This window comes from Pipistrellus kuhlii, unplaced genomic scaffold (genome assembly GCF_014108245.1).
Source record: "Pipistrellus kuhlii isolate mPipKuh1 unplaced genomic scaffold, mPipKuh1.p scaffold_m20_p_11, whole genome shotgun sequence".
Classification (NCBI taxonomy): Eukaryota; Metazoa; Chordata; class Mammalia; order Chiroptera; family Vespertilionidae; genus Pipistrellus; species Pipistrellus kuhlii.
The window spans coordinates 33,444,878-33,461,626 of NW_023425416.1; the positions used below are offsets into that span (position 1 = coordinate 33,444,878).

General features: G+C 36.8%; 1 protein-coding gene across 1 annotated transcript in view; it reads left to right on the forward strand.

The window, feature by feature from the left end:
• Positions 1–16,749, forward strand: part of KCNH8 (potassium voltage-gated channel subfamily H member 8) — a 267,106-nt gene that overhangs the window by 38,444 nt on the left and 211,913 nt on the right. The gene's annotated exons all lie outside the window — the stretch shown is intronic.

Sequence of the window (16,749 nt, forward strand, 5' to 3'; positions counted from 1 at the left end):
AATTGATTATATTTTTCCAAATTATTCCTTTTCAGCTTTTAATGGAATTGCTTGGGTTTGTGGTTGAATTTGATCCATTATATTTCTTTTTACTCAGTCTGATTCCAGTAAAAGAGATGATTACTTATCTTGTTTTCAGTTTGAAATAATTATAGCAGGTATATTTAGAAATGATCTTTGAACTTGCTGGACATTTAAGCTAATCAAATATTATTAGAAGCATTATTCTTCAGAATTTCCACAGATTTGTCATCAAAGATTTAACATTTCCACATCACAATCTAGAAAAACTCTAAACTGAATCTTTCTCATTTGAAAGCATCAGGAATGAGGGAAAGAATTTACTTTGAAAGGTGAAGGCTCATTCCATGCAGGGATTATTTTCATTACCTATTTGACTGAAAGTTTTAGATTCTTTAACTTATGCCATTTTTAAAAATAGTAAAAAGAGCATCTTCTAGTTCCAATATTTAATAAATCCTCTCTTTGCAAAACCTGCAATTTAGTGCTCAACACAAAGCATGGTGTGAGAATTGAATATTAATGCAATTTAGCAAAATCTCTGCACAGAGGAAAATAAGAATAACCTTCTGTATCTCCATGGACACTAATCTCTCCGTGCCTTTGAGTCATATCATTCTCTCTCTTTCCTCCATATTTTTCTTCACCCTCTTCTTTCACAATTAATTTCACACTTATTCAATGTCTCATGGAACCAGGTACTGTGTTAGCATCAAAGATAACTAAATAAGAATACACAAAGATAAATATACAAAGATAAATAAATTAGCCATCATTCTGACCTCATATTTTGACCTTTCTGTAAGCACAAATTCAAATGAAAATAGTAGGGATGGAAATGTTCTGTAACATGCTGCAGAAATATAACTTGCCATAGAAGGTATAGGTAAGAACAGTACTTAATTTAAATTTTGGGAAGAGATTTTTTTAGTTATAAAATTAGGCCTAAAAGCTTTTAAATTGTTGTTTCAAATGCTAAGTATTAAGTTGAAGGTAATTATGCTATTGCAAAAGGAGGAGACTCAAAGAAAGAGCTGTGCCACTGAGGAAAGTTTGCTTTAACTTTAAAACTGCAAACATTTGGAGGAGATTATTAAGTATGAACACTTTTCTCCTGTGCTTTTTGTTAGTGTGGAGCAAAGATCAAGTAAGACAGTAGATGTGAAAGTGTTCTGTAATCTGTAATGCTGTATAAATATAGGGTGTCCCCCAAAATGTATGCACACACTTAGAATAATTATAAAGGCAGTGTTTATGAAAATACATATCATTTTCAAAATTGAGCTATCAGTTGTGTACATTTTGGGGGACACCCTGTGTAAAGGGGCTGTGATTGTGAAGGTTCATGGTGTTAAGAGACTGCGCAAATCTGAGCTTATCTGGAGCACATTGGGACAGGAAAAGATAGTAGACTAAGTTTTAAGCAAAATTCTAACACCCTATCTAAAATAATAAAAGGGTAATATGATAATGAGACCGAACATCCTTCCAAATAAAGCCAGGGCTGTGAGGGCCGAGGCAGAGGCAGCAGCCATGGCAACCATGGTGAAGGCTGAGCCCCTTGCACGAATTTCGTGCATCAGGCCTCTAGTATGTTATATTCTGAGATTCTATTTCCAAAAATATCTTCTGTCTACAACCTCTTATCGCTTTTGAAATTAAGCTAGAAAAATTGCTTTTTTGTGATGCTAATAGTAGTATACATAGAAAAGACATGTTTTCATAATGCAGTAGAATAATGTTTGATATATTTTTGCTATATGTTTTATTAGCTCAGTGTTTTTCAACCTTTTTTGGGCAAAGGCACACTTGTTTCATGAAAAAAATCACGAGGCACACCACCATTAGAAAATGTTAAAAAATTTAACTCTGTGCCTATATTGACTATATATAAAGTAATTCTCTTGAATAGGAATCAAATAAACACAAAGAAAGTATTTTATAATTACTTTATTATGAAATATTAAGTAAACAAAATAGTGAAAAATTATAAAATTCTTGTCTTGTCTGCACCTATGGCACACCAGGCAACATCTCGCGGCACACTAGTGTGCCGAGGAACAGCGGTTGAAAAACGCTGTATTAGCTCATAGTAACAACTTCGACTAGGTCTTTGTGATGCTATTTTTATTTTCATCATTTTTATTGTTCTGTTTTTATTGATGAGGAAGTAAGGATCAACAGTTAAATAACCAATGTGTGACAGGCTTAACCAAGACCACCTCACTTCTGCTTTCTTTCCATTGCATCCCTGAAGAAAGAAATGTCTATTAAGTACCTATTACAGGGTTAGAGAATTTTAAGGTCTGATAGTACGATTTTTTTCATAGAGCCACCAAATTAGGTCGGGAGACAAATATTCTGGGTCAGAAACAGTTAGAGAAGATCATAGACAATGTTTGATTTTAAGTACAGAAGTGTGTGCTAAGAGCAACTTAGATAATGGAAAAAACAATATGGTTGGTTTAGGTCAGGAAATGCTTTGTTAACAGGTGGGGGTATCCAATTATTTTTAAAAGTTAGAAGAGCCGAAACGTTTTGGCTCAGTGGATAGAGCGTCGTTCTATGGACTAAAGGGTCTCAGGTTTTATTCCGGTCAAGGGCATGTACATTTATTGTAGGCACATCCAGTAGGAGATGTGCAGGAGGCAGCTGGTCAATGTTTCTTTCTCATCGATGTTTCTAGCTCTCTATCCCTTTCCCTTCCTCTCTGTAAAAAATCGATAAAAATATATTTAAATAAAAAAGAAAGAAAGAAGGGGTAGAGGACCATTTCAGGGTAGGTTAAAGACATGATGAAAAAAGACAGTCATAGTGAAAGAGACAGCAAAAGTGATTAATATGATATAATATGCTTTAAGGGGAAATACCAATAACCCCTAGAAACAAATATTTTCCTGAGCTGCACCAGCTATGAACATAGGAACTAAATCATCTTTTGCCTCATTGAGGCTCCCAGGAGCACGGACTTGCCTTTGCCCTGCTGTCTTCATTTGCCCGTGTACCTCGGCTGGCCTCCTGCAGTTTCAGGACTGCAGTGTGTGTCCTTGCCTCTTGCTGGTGGTGGAACACTTCTTTCCCCCACCTTTTTAGACGACATCCCAGAGCAGAACTGCTTGGCCCTGGCATTTAGGGATATTCCCCTCCTTGATTCCTATAGCCTTCCTCCTCCTCAAGGTACATTCATGCTGACAGAGTAGATCAGCCCAAGATGGTTTCACATCCCATCTCTTCCCGGTCCCCAGCAACCAGACAGCCGTAGTCATTTGCTCTTTGGTTTGATATGGAGTACCTATCCCCCCCCCCCCCCCCTTTGTATTTGTATTTGGGCAGAGTTTACCACTGCATCGGATTGGTGTGCTGCAGTGTGCTGGCCTCTCCCTACAAAAGTGAAAGGGGAAGACATACCATTTACCCCCGATAATTCTGCAGGAGCCAGGGCATAGCTTGTGACCCAAGCTGAGCCTATCAGATGTTGCAGCCTGAGACCTTGATTCTGGAGGAAGTGACTCAGGAAAGCAGGGTCGGTTAGGAGCCATGTGACTACAGCAAGGCTTAGCATTGATGGAAGTGGCTCTAGCAGGGGTCACATCTTGCAGAAGCATCAAAGTCTTTTCATTGGACTTGCCTACTTCTTAGTCATCCAGCTCAAATCTTCCCTGGGTCGTGTGTGTGTGTGTGTGTGTGTGTGTGTGTGTGTGTGTGTGTGTGTGTGTGTTGTTTGTTTTTTTAGTTTGCTTTGTACTCTAGCCTTCTTGCAGATACTGGTTCATTTTTTTTAAGTTAAAATATTTCAAGTTTATTTTCTTGTAAGGAAGTTCTGACTCAAAACAAAAGACTCCTTTGCCAAGTCTGGCTTATTGCTCCATGCTGAGTTTTTCTTGTACTGTTTTCTTCCTAAGAAGTGTGTCCTTTTGTTTAGCTCTTATCTTCCTCTACCACCCCTGAAGTGGCCGGGTATAATCCTCATGAAAGACAGCTCTATGCCTTTTCTGAATCTTCTACTTCATAGATACATTGAGAAAATTATTAAGTACTATTGAAGGGATGAAGAGAGGGGAAAATACCACCTAAGTGCTTGTGTTAGGAATTTTGAATCTGTGTTCCGGTCCAGTATTAATAATATTCTCACTTAATGTTTACACCGTTTTCATGAAATAAACACTTTTACAGAATAAAAGACTTTGAAGTGGAGAAGAAGAAAAAACACATGACGGAATGTCTTCATTGGAAAACTAGGCATTCTTTAGCAATGCTCTCTTCCCAATGATCTGATAATAGGGAGGTCTCGGTACAGTGCATTGTCTTTGGATGCTCTACAACTCTGTAAATAGATAACTAATGGCAATGCAAATTGTCCATATCCTTAGATGTACAAATCCATTTTGTCTGATGAGGTTAAATTGATTTCCTTTCCTCACTATGGAAGAAGCCAGCTTTTATTTTATTTGTAAGTTCATTTCAGCATTTCTTACCAGAACCAATGTAGATGGGTCTTTAGATTCTCCTCTGAGCTAGTTGTAACATTTGATTGATTATGTCATTAGTTAATAAGTTAAATATAATCTTTTGACAACTGTACACTGTAAATTTGTATGAAAGATTTAATGTTTTTTTTAGAAAAAAATCTTTAAACAAAGTCAGTTTAGAAAATATTACACTTGTAGCCTCTAGTGATTTGAACATAGCTAATGAATGATTGGCATAAAATTTAAGCCCAGCCCTGGCTGATTTAGCTCATTTGGTTCAGTATCATCCTGTCCACTGAAAGGTTGCTGGTTCTATTCCTAGTCAGGGCATATGCCCTGGTTTCAGGCTCAATCCCTGGGAGGGAGCATGCAGGAGGCAGCCAATCAATGTTTTGCTTTCACATTGATGTTTCTCTCTTGCTCCCTCTCCCTCCATCTCTCTCTAAAAATCAATAAAAAAATTAAAAAACTTAAACCCAGATTTTTTTTAATTCAACAATATTTTTATAGGAAAGAAGTGGTATGTAAAATATGGGTCCTATCACTTCTGTCCACACCTATAAAATAGTTTTAATGAGCTTTCTGCCATTCAGCACGCCCTCCCCCCATTTTACTTTAGAAACTACTGACCAATTAGTATTCTGAAACAATACTTTATCCATTTCTCTTTTGGAATTTCTCCCAATGAATTCCATGGTCAATTAAAAATATTTTGCACTACTAATCTGTACTTCACTACTAACTGAAGAATTTAATTTTCCCACTCACATCTTGCCCTATATACCCTCCAGTATTATTTCACAAATAATATACCTATACTTACTTTTTTCTCTCTGATTTTTTTTATTATGAAGCCTTTTTCCACTTTGACTTGACAAAACCAAAACAAAAAAAAAGAAAACCTGAAAAGTCAATTCTAATAAATTTTAATCTCTCCCATAAGTTTTTCCTGTCACAAAGCCACTGCTCCCTTCTCTAAAGGTACAGCATGTATCTATCCAGTCATTTGGCAGTCAATCTTGCAATTGTTTTGGGACATGCAGGCATTTATGTACTATGTTCCTAGAGGCAATATGGTGCATAGATTTTGAAATTGGCTGCCTGTTTCAAACAAAAGTTTGAAACAGGCTGTCTGGCTTCAAATCTCATTTCTATCAATTCCTCCCTCTAGAACCTTGGGAAAATTATATAACTTCTTAAAGGTATGTTTTCTTTACCCTGACATAAAGAGAGCTTCTATTTGAATGGATTGTTGTGAGGATTAGATGAGTTAATAAATGTCAGATACTTATAAATATAAGTATGCGGTATATGTTGTGTAAACTTGACCATTATTGTTATTGTTTCTACTTTAATCATTCTTGGCTTATTTTCCTAATTAAATTTAAGTTATGTGTGGAAAGAAGTAATTTTTAATATTTTTTACAGTGTATGTCACAGCTTTGATGCTCAATCATTTTGATAAGGGGAGCAACTGAAAGTTTTGAATAGGGTTTTATGTGTCAAAGGCAGTGTGAAGCACCATTCATCAAGGGGTTGGAAAGGCTGGCTAAAGGACTACTATAGATATTCCAATCATGCAATAAATTTTTATTCTTCTCCAATCAACAAACATTTATTGAGTATTCATCATATGTCAGATATAGAGATAAGCCATGGGGATTCAGAGAAAACAAGTAAGTAACCATTACAATCTTTAGATCACTTAACATCCAGTACAGGAAAATGAATAAGTAAGTGAATAGAGGCAACCCATTGCTGAGCTTTCTAATCTATATACAATATATATACTACCCTGTTTCCCCGAAAATAAGACATCCTCCGAAAATAAGACCTAGTGCATGGGAAGATAAGACATCCCCTGAAAATAAGACCTAGCACAACTTTGGGAGAAAAAATTAATATAAGACACTGTCTTATTTTCGGGAAAACAGGGTAGTAACAGCCTAAGCTACCAAAGGACTGAACATCAGTTAACCTGTCGCTATGATGTGCCATGATTTCCAGGAGACAGGCATTCAATGCACAGCTTATGGGTTCCTCCTGTCTGGATTGGGCCGAAACTGGCTATCTGACACCCCCTGAGGGGTCCCGGATTATGAGAAGGCACAAGCTAGCGGAGGGACCCCACTGGTGCAGGAATCTGTGCACCAGGCCTCTAGTAGAAGTAAATGTAGGCACAGGATACAGTGGGAAACAATGACATTGACAGAAATGGTTTCTCCAAAGAGGTGATTCTCATGATTCTGAACAGGAGGCATTGGGAGATAATGGTACTACAAGAGTACTCTAAGCAAGTAGAGCATGTTATTACAGCATGGATGCCATAACCAATATGGCGTGTACTAGAGCTGCAGCAGGATAAGGCTTGGCTGTGGCACAAAACAAAGCTGGAGAAGTTACGGGGCTCCACCCTGCCATACAAAAGATTTAGACCTTTTCCTATGGCCAACAGAGAAAGTGTGGAGATCTGAATTCCTATAATAAATGATCAATAAGATTTACAGACTATTGTGATCCTAAGTTATGCTTCATTTTAATATTACAAAAATAAGGATATATTTTTTCAGGGGAACAATTAATGTGACAGTTACTGCCCCCCAAACAATGAGAATGTAGACTTTCCCCGAGCAACAATAATAACAAATTCCATCCTCCCCATTTTCTTAACACAAGAAAATACACTCTATTTGTTTTTTAGGATAGCTCTTAGAATGTAGAATTCCATTAAGTATACCATAGCTTTTGTGATGAATTAGCTGTCTCGGTGAGAATAGGGATTTGCAGATATGAGATACAGATCAGAAATAAAAATGAGAGATGAAGAGATAGGAAGAGAGAGGTCCCAAACAAGGCCACTACCTGAAAGAACCACAAAGTTCTTTGAAGCTTGAAAAACTAGAACTTCAAAGCAGTGGCTGCTGGCAGGTGAACAGGTGATGAAGACTGGCTGGCTGACCAACGTCTGCCTATTATCAACTTCATGTTTATGGAAGAAAATTACAAAGTAGGAAATATGCAGTAAGAAGGGATAGCTTGACATTTCAGAAGCTATTTTGGCTCTCCCCTCAAATATTTAACTTCTCCTGCACTGCATGTTCTTGCATTCATTGTATTGTGACATCCTACTAATATATGAAGTCTGATGGTTAACGTCGCTAATCATGTTGAAATAAATCACATTGTGTATAAAACTGAGTTTAATTCTGCCCTCTCTTTCTATCTGACAGGGCGTTTTCAGAACAATAAGTTCCACAAACGTCAGAGCACAAACAAGCCTTCATTATAGAAGCAATTTACTAATGTTACATAAATCATGGTGAGAAACAAAGGACATCTTAGTCTAAGAGGCAAACTTTTCAATCATTTAACAAAAGAACCTCCCTCAAATTTATAAATATGTATTCTCAGGTTGTAATATTAAAAGTTCTTATAGCTGCTGAATAAAAATTATTTACGTATTTCATGCAGCAGAAATGTGCTCATTATTAATTGCTGAGAACTATTCATGTACATATATTATGTATTTACACATTTACATAAAATAATATGTAAAATAACAAAGTACATCAAGATATCTATTTTAGAAATTCCTTAGCAGTGGATACCTACAGTTTTTAATAATAGGGAACTACCTCTCATTCTCATACGCAAGAACTATATTCGGTAAAATATGTAAGTCACTAAGAGTCCTTGGCATATGACAGTTGTGGTAATAAAACAAAGTAGTGTGTAATACAATAATAATATTTCAATTTTAAAAATGTGTGGTGCTGTCTATCGTGATGAACTTTTATTCAGCTGATTTCATCATCTAGTGCCACGGTTAATAATGAAAGAGTTCAGATTAGGAACTCTCTTTAAACTCTTTTAAAAAAATTTATTTTATTGATTTTGTACAGAGAGGAAGGGAGAGAGATAGAGAGTTAGAAACATCGATGAGAGAGAGTCATCGATCAGCTGCCTCTTGCACACCCCCTACTGGGGATATGCCCGCAACCAAGGTACATGCCCTTGACCGGAATCGAACCCGGGACCCTTCAGTCCCCAAGCCGACGCTCTATCCATTGAGCCAAACCGGTCCCGGCTTTAAACTCTTTTAAACTGTCTATAAACTCTCATGTACTATGAATACTTTGGTACAAATTTTTATTATGAAACCGAAGAATATATATCCTCTTCAATGAATTCATAGGCCTAAAATAAAACTAACTAGTCAACTTATTCCCTTATACTATTCCAGAATCTTATATGAGATAGTTTTCAGAGATACAAATAACTGATTGCAAATAAAATGTTTTTCATATAAAAATAAAAACAAGAAAATAGGCAAAGGAATAGAGTGAAGAGAAAAATAGAAGTAGAAAAAAGATAAAGTCCTAAGGAGCATCTTAATATAAAAGATGATCTTGACAAGTTGCTAAATGTGGTTTAAAAATTTATTCAGATCTAATAGTAAATACATTTAAAAAAAACATATATTTTTATTTTTAGACATTTATTTTTAAAGATAAAGAAAAATTAATAATAATCTATTAAATAAATAATGTTTACTAAAATTTTGTATTCTAAAAAATTAATATTCTAAAAAATAATTCTTTAGACTACTAGAAATCTAAGCAATATGGTACCCATGGGAATTTGCAATGATTTTACTACATGGATAGTTGGGATTCACACTTTTTTTTAGAAAGAATTTTATCTGGAAAATATTTATTGAATATAACTTTTTTTATTGGTTCTTGGGTTTTCAAGAAGCTTGGGTCATGAGACACCATTGAAAGGATGTTGTGCTGGTGGTCCATTTTAAATCTAGAACAGGTTTCTCAACCTCAGCACTACTAACATTTGGGTAAGATAATTATTTGCATGTGGGGTGGGAGGACACTGTCTTGTGTGTTATAGAATTTTGAGCAGCATCTCTGCCCTATACCCTCTAGATACTAGTGACATCAGGAAGTTGTCACAACCAAAAATGTCATCAAACATCGCCAATGTCCCCTGAGGAGCAAAACCACCCTCAGCTTTAAATGAATCACCCAGAGGATGAATTTCAGGGGATAAGACAATTGGTAAAATCAGACAGATAATTTGGAAGACATTGGGATGGAAAATATTGGAATAAAAAGAGAAATGGGGGGAATAGGGGTGCTGGGAGAAATCATGGAGTTTTTTGTTTTGTTTTGTTTTGTTTTTGTTTTTGTTTTTGAAATGGAGATTCAAGGCACCTGGATTATATTCAAGCAGATGGGTCTGACAGACAGATGAATATACAAACCTGTAACTTTGTAAAGAAGTTTCCCCTTGAAGGGACGTTTTGAGTGTTGTAAGCTAAAGTGAGGATGGCCGTGTATAGAGGAGCAAACAAGCGGGCCAACAATACAACCTGGGAACATAAAGAAATAGAGGGGTGGAAAGCATGAGAGAGATCCAGCTACTAAAGACAAGGAATGGTCCTGGGTAAGAGAAGAGTTGGAAAAGTGTGAGATCACGTCTGACAAAAAAGCCTTTCAAGAAAGAAGCTGTCTTAGGAGCAATGCTACAGAAAAGCACATTCAAGCAATAAATGCAAAATGTTCTTTGGGCATGGCAGTCAGTTTGAGAGGGAAATACAAGACTAAGTGGAGACTGTTATTCTGCTCTATAAACTTCGTGGCTGACACATAGGGAGTATTCAAAAATGTGAGATGAATGAAAGAATAAATAAATAAATTGTATTGAATTATACTGAAAAAGCACCTCTTTTGAGAATAGAGAAGCAGATCTCTGTGCCTATAATAGTTTTTGATTATAATAGTATATCAGATATCATATCTATCATAAGTATTTTTTGGTAATGCAAAATGTCCAATGATTATGTATGAAGTATTTTGAGACTCTCAGAAATAGGCATTTCAGATATATATATTTTAATACATCCCTTTCTATACCAATATGCACATATAGACAGTTGAATTATGCCAGTCACAAAAAAACTTCACTGTGGAATTGGACTCATTTAATTTATAAATGGTCTTTTGTACATCCTGAAATATGCCAAGGTCTGTTTAGAAGGCTGTGAACAGCTGTGTCATGTAGCTAATGGATTTTACCACCAGAGATGTAAGAAGTAGATATAATACTTATCACCAGCATGATGTTTTCTAGATAACAAAAGTAGAGAGAAGGTTTTCTTGCATGAAACTTTAATGTAATTGGTATGGATTTAAAATTACATTTTTTTTCTACATGTAGTTCATGGTATTCAGTACACTTAATATCAATTTCCAATTAATATTAAGATATTTTTTAAAATAATAAACTAGTTTCAGCTGAATTTCATTAAACACTGGCATATGTAGCCTTTTTGCTTACTCTACAAGTTGAGAAAGTCAAATATTAAATGCTGTAGAAATTCATTTTCTAAGTTGCAATTGCAGTTGAAGGTAATTAGTCATTTACCCTTCCTGTCAATACTACAAGAAAAGAGCGGTGCTAAACTTTGCCAGTTTGAAATTTTTTACATTATGATTTTACTCACAAGACACTTTTTCTGTGTATGTACTCTCAGAGTACACATTTAAAGGTTCAAATGTCATCATTTTTATTGCCATTGTGCATCTTCAGTATATAATAAAATACTGTGAATAATAAAATATTGCAAATAATCTCTTCAGAAGTTGTTTGGGTGCCACCAAAGAATAAATTTGCTCTCCTTTTGTAGTTAAATTAATATCTTAACTCTATTTAGACATACGTTTTCAAGGACTTAAATGATTGAAAAGAGTAATGCATGATTCTCAATCAAGTTAGTATGACTTGCATACTTGTCTGTATTGATACATTACTAAATAATGACAAGGCATAAATAATAAGCATAAATTATAATTCGTATTCTCAGGATCTTGCAAGCCTGTGGGAGAGAAGGGACCATATATTAATATAAATCAATAAGAAAATAATTACATGCTTAGCACTCTAGAACTCTGTGCATGGGTAGAAGGTATTTGGCATAGAAGACAATCAAGAAGGTATTTGGCATAGAAGACAATCAAGAAGGTATTTGGCATAGAAGACAATCCAGATGTGTTCTTCGTCTATTTTATGTTGATGTTGATAATGGTCCCAAAGAGAAGCTTGTTTTTCCCAATTTCTACTCTAATCTTTTTTATGAGAAAGGTGGAATTAAATTTGCCATTTGGAGGATTAAAGCAAGGGATCAAGAGACAACAGATCTTGAGCATTTTATCTGAAGGATGTTTTACTGTACTTTCCTTATTGAGGAAAGAGAACCACAGGTCTGCTTTGGGCATAGCTAATTTTACTTAATCTTTTGAGACTCACAGTAGTAGGGAAGTGGGTCCTTAAAAAGAACTTAAAGTATATATATTATCCGTCACTTAGCTTTTTTGGCAATAGCTTTATTTTTTGGTTTTTAAATAATATGCCTTTTTACTTAAAAATATTCATTGTAATTGCTACCACAAGCAAACCAATAATCTGTTTTGTACTTAGAAGTTCATTCACTGATTAAAATAAATCACTAAAATGTGCTTTAGGAGAATAATTTATATTCCTTGAGTACAAATATCATTGTACTTCCTGAGGCCAAGAAAGTATATTCATCTAGAAAGTAATACTGATAAATTTAAGAAAAGATTGAACCATTTTAAAATAGAGAAGGCTCTTGCAAGCAAAGCTAATTTAATCTTGTGGAGTTTGGAGGGTTATTTCACACTGACCCAGAGATTGGCTATTACATTGGAAAGCATTCAAAACAGTCATGTGGACTACCTCAAATTATCCAAAAGATTTAAATTCCCTTGCAGAAGTAAGCAAATGATTGTGTCTTCACATCTGCTCTCAGTACAAAGCACAACTTCGTCTACTGGATTCCAGACCAAAGCAGTTTTACGTAGAGGAAGATGTGTTATCAACGGTAGCATGAAACCTGAGAGAAATACTGTCTGTTCACTCTTCTTAAGTTGTCAAGAAGGGAAGTCATAGACCTGAGCCATGTGCTTGCTAAAAGGCCGGCAGAACCATGCGTGGAAGAATTGTAGGTATCTGATGAGGTATCCGTCATCTGTGTAACATATACTTCTGTTTTCTCAGTATTAAGACAGCTCTGGGCTAAAGTGGAGGAAAAAGCCTGATCTCCAAGAATTGAATTCTTTGTGGAGGTACTGGATAGGTTGAGGCTAGAGATTTGTCTCAAGAGACCTGCATTCCTCAGACCTTCCTTTGCCAAAAGTAACTGAGTGATCCTAAACAATGGACACGCTCTCCTGGTCTTCTCTTTCTTTCTTTGTGCAATATGGAGCTTGAACAAGGCAATCTCTAAGGTATCTGCTAGTTTTTTAATAAAAGGCCCTTTTAGGATTTCCTATTTATTCCCAAGAAAGCCTTGAACATTCTATGAATGAACAAACTTACCATCACATTTGAAAATGGAGAAAGAATCCTAACTGGTTTGGCTCAGTGGATAGAGCTGCGGCCTGCGGACTGAAAGGTCCCAGGTTCGATTCCGGTCAAGGGCATGTACCTTGGTTGCAGGCACATTCCCAGTGGGGGGTGTGCAGGAGACAACTGATCAATGTTTCTCTCTCATTGATGTTTCTAACTCTCTCTCCTTCTCCCTTCTTCTCTGTAAAAAATCAATAAAATATATTAAAAAAGAAAAAAAAAGAAAAAGAAAATGGAGAGAGAAAGACAAAGCATGGACAGCAGTGTCGGCTCTCAACTGTGATTCCTTTTCTCCTTCTACTTGCTCTCTTTTCCCATCATCTGATTTTCTATAAAGTGACATTACCCAAATACGTAAAATGAAATTATGTCTGTTCAGACTAAATGCCTAGTAGATGATGATTAATGCCCTGGTTTTTATACAGGACTTAGTGGAAAACAATGCAAGAGCTCTACCGCCAGGTTGAATAACACCTTTTATTTGACATTCCAGTCTCTTTTGAAGTGTGAGATGTGAGAGAATTCATTTGAATATTTTACCTTCTTTTATAATACTATCTTTTCAACAATGCTTTCTTAAAGATCTGAAATCCCACTGTGTTGGGTTCTGACATTGTGAAATGGCTGCTTTAGTGTTGGCACAGATTGTTTCGTATACTTATCAGTTTTTAAAAAGAGTAATAAAAAATGAGCATTGACCTATTTCCAAATAGGAGTTATTCATGTTTCCTAGTGAGTCAAATAGGAGATCAAAATAAAGGACCTTGGCAAGAATATGACAGTAGATTCCTTTGGTAGCACCAACAAGATAGAGTCCTCTTACTACTGCACCCTGGGGACATGGTGAGTTCTGCTAACAGTGCTCATAGGTACCTTTTTCACAGCAATAGAGTCAAAATCTCAGGAAAACTTTTCTCTACTACTCAATATTCAAATATTTATATTTTAATAATGCCTAGCTAATGTCGTTCTTTTTAGCCCTCATCTAAATGGTCTCAGTTCTCTAATATGGCCATAATACCCAATGTTCTCATTGACCACACATTTTAGTCACCTATTCTGCATATATCTGCTACATGCCTATTGTTTTCAAGGTATGTATGAGCAAGATAATATGTGCAGAAAAGTCAGAGTTACCATCCACAATGACTTAGATTGTGGAAGGGAGTACAAAAAAATAATATACAATGAGAAAAACAAAAGAGCAAAATCCAGCATAACAGTCATGGAACAGATGTAATGAGGAAGGGCTTTGTTTTGTTTTGTTTTGTTTTTTAAACCAAGTACTTTGACTTAAAGTCAGGGAGCTTAACACTGAGTGAAACAATCAGGGAAGGCTCCATGGAAGAGATATCGCTTGAGGGTGCATTGAAAGATATGAAGGACTGAGATAAGCAGAGAAGACAGGATGGTATGAACTAAGGCAATGTTTCTCAAGGGCCATCTGTACCACTGATGTGTATAACATACTAATACATATATTAAATATTGAATAATATTCAACCACACAGTGAGAAAGTTTTCTCTTTTCACAACCACCCTAAGAGGAAGGAATTGGCCCGAGGTTAGGAGTGAAGGATCTTACTAACGGGCACATAACTATTTGGTCATACAAATGAGTTTGGAACCCAGGCCTGTTTCATTCTAAAACTGATGTTCTTCATCATGCCTGGAAACCCTATTCATCTTCAGGCCCCAACCTCAATCCTAGCTTTTTCTGTCTAAGCCCAACTTTCCAACAGATGGCCAATTTCCTTTTTGACCATTCTGCATTGGCATTATGTGTTTCTGGGTAGTGATTTCCTTTTTCCTTCACTAGAATTGTTTATCTGCCCATCTGAACACTAGGTTGTGAGTACCTAGAGGCCTATTCACATGTTCCAAGGCATCAGCCCTATACTTTCCTCATGGTTAAGGTTCGTATTGTTTGAATTGAGCTAAATTCTCTCCCTATGTCATGGCCTATCACCGAAGTGCAGCTGCACCTCCTCAGAGTGGAAGTCAGATCAGAAGCTCTGGAGAAGATAGCTCATGAACTACCTAGAAAGGCTTTTGTCAAATTCCAAGAATCTAATTAACTAATTTTGAGCAAATCATCCATGCTTTGGATTTGTTTTTAACTTTGGACTCTTTTTATTCCTGGGTTTTATAATGCCTGGGTTGAGCAGCACAGAAATGGATACCTGGTAATTATAGACTTCTAGATCCCAGAAGATAATTTTAAAAAGTATCTCACCAAAGAAGGCATGCAAACAGCAAATATATACAAAGATGTTCAACCTCACTGACAATTAGGGAAATGCAAATCAAAACTACAATGAGATACAACTCTACACCTGTTAGAGTGGCCATTATCAACAAGACAAGAAATAACAAGTGTTGGAGAGGTTGTGGAAAAAAAGGTTTCCAGAGGGAAGAGAGAGTTGGGGGGGAAAGAGGTCTTAATACAACGTGACAGGATAATATTTGACTCTGGGTTGTGGGCACACAGTGCAATATACAGATCTTCCACATCTGAAACCTATATGCTCATGTTGACCAATGTCACCCCAATCAATTGAATAAATATAAAAACATTTTAAATAAAATATAACAAGGTTTTTAAAAGTAAATGTAGCATAACAAAAATTTTAATTTTTATCATCACATTACATCCGCCCCTTCTCCAAAAAAAAAAAAAAAAAAAGTATCTCTCCCAACTCTTTTAATTTTATCAATGTGGGAACTGCAGACTAAGGAAGTTTCATGAGTTGCTTAAGGTCAATAGGGCAGGCCTCAATGAAAGGTCTCTTGATTTCTGGCAGTAAATTATCTTCCACACTGATGGCTTTTTGCTTGGAGGTCATGTGCTCTTCTTCCCGCCCATTGTAGGAATTCCTGACTACAGTAGCAGTGATGTCAGCAGGTGCTACTTTTGAGCCTGGAACGGGAGCTCACTATTTTTTAAACAATCTATTCAATTTTAACTTCAAAAGTGCCTTTTTCTCTATTGAACCCAATAGAACCTTGTATTCATACTCATTGCTCTTAACCCTAGAGGCTTCCTTCAGTGATCCTCTTCTCCCAAGACTTTATCTATATCTGTAAATTGAGGGCTTTCAAATTTGTATCTCCAGACCAACCTTCTTCTCTGAACTCTAGGCTCATATACTGCCTGCTGGATATCTCTCTTTGAATGTCTAATAAGCCTCTCGGATTATTATTTATTATTGCTGCATAAAGTGTTATTGTTTGCATTTGGTCCAACGCATGGGAGAGGGCTGCAGGGTAGTTAAAAGGATACATAGCGGGCTCGGGGAGAAGTTCAGGCAAAAGCCAGACTCCAGGTGGATGCAGAGGGGCCCCTCATAGGCTCCTAGTCATGCTTGAGGGTGAGCCTCTCGAAGAGATACTCGCCCCGCCCAGCCTGGGGGCCGGCCAGCCTGTGGAGGTGAGCCAGGTGTGGCCCATCTCCTTGATGAGTTTTACCTGCTCATCCTCCGGAAGTGGTTCTCCAGGAGGTCACAGAGATGAGGGTCTGTGCACGGAGAAGGCCAGGGCGGCTTCCATGGCGTCCTGAGTTTTGCCCGCTCATCCTGGGAGGCTTCAGCGCGTCCTGGAAGAGAATGTGGCCACTGCGCTGGTTTTGCATCTTTAAGAGATGCGGAGCCCTGGGCTTCTCTGCCAACTCGCAGAAGAAGTGGCCCAAGCCCCCGAGAGCCACATCATCAAGATGGGGAAAAAAAAAAAAAAAAGCCCAGAGAGAGGTAGGTGGGGGAAGCCCGCAGATGCAGGCTGGCCAGGCGGTTGACAGCATCCTCCACCTCGGTGGAGT